This window comes from Martes martes, assembly GCF_963455335.1.
Source record: "Martes martes genome assembly, chromosome: 4".
Lineage (NCBI taxonomy): Eukaryota > Metazoa > Chordata > Mammalia > Carnivora > Mustelidae > Martes > Martes martes.
The window spans coordinates 77,645,260-77,645,909 of record NC_137891.1 but is presented as its reverse complement, the minus strand read 5'-3'; positions in this window follow the sequence as shown (position 1 = coordinate 77,645,909).

The following is a 650-nucleotide window of genomic DNA, read 5'->3' as shown; positions in this document are numbered from 1 at the left end:
CATGTTTAAATAACTTCATAAATATCAAGATAATTTCCTATCATACATGAACATCAGACACCTCAGGTGTGGGTCCAAGCCATACTTAAGCCAGAATCATCACTACACAGCCACATGAAATGTGTGTCCACATAGCATAAAGTGAGCTAGGCACATGTCCTGGAAATGGTTCTTGTTTTTTTCAGGTTGTTGTTGTCAATGTAAAGCATCTGGATAGGACATCCACTAAGCTCTGAAACCAATAATTTTTTCCTTGTCCTTTTTTCTAAACAGAGATTTTGGAACCACATTGCATGGAAAGGCCACAGCAGATGGGTCCTGGACTAAATCTAGGTAACCAGGAGAAAAAGGGTTATTTCTTTGTTCATCAAAGGAACTGGGAGTCAGCCTTGCTTCCTTGCCTTATATAGGGGCTGAATTTGCTTACTCAAACCCTTTATACTCCATCCCTACAGCTTTGATACTTCCACAGACATGAGTGGCTAACTCAGCCTGCATCTTACAACTTCAGACCATGAGATTTCTAAAAGTTTGTTAAAAATTCTACCTTTCCATCTCAGTACTCAGACTTCAGTACTAATCTGAGTTAACCCGAGATCATTAAACTCTTCTCTTCCTGAAGAACTGTAAGAAGACATCTCCACGACTAG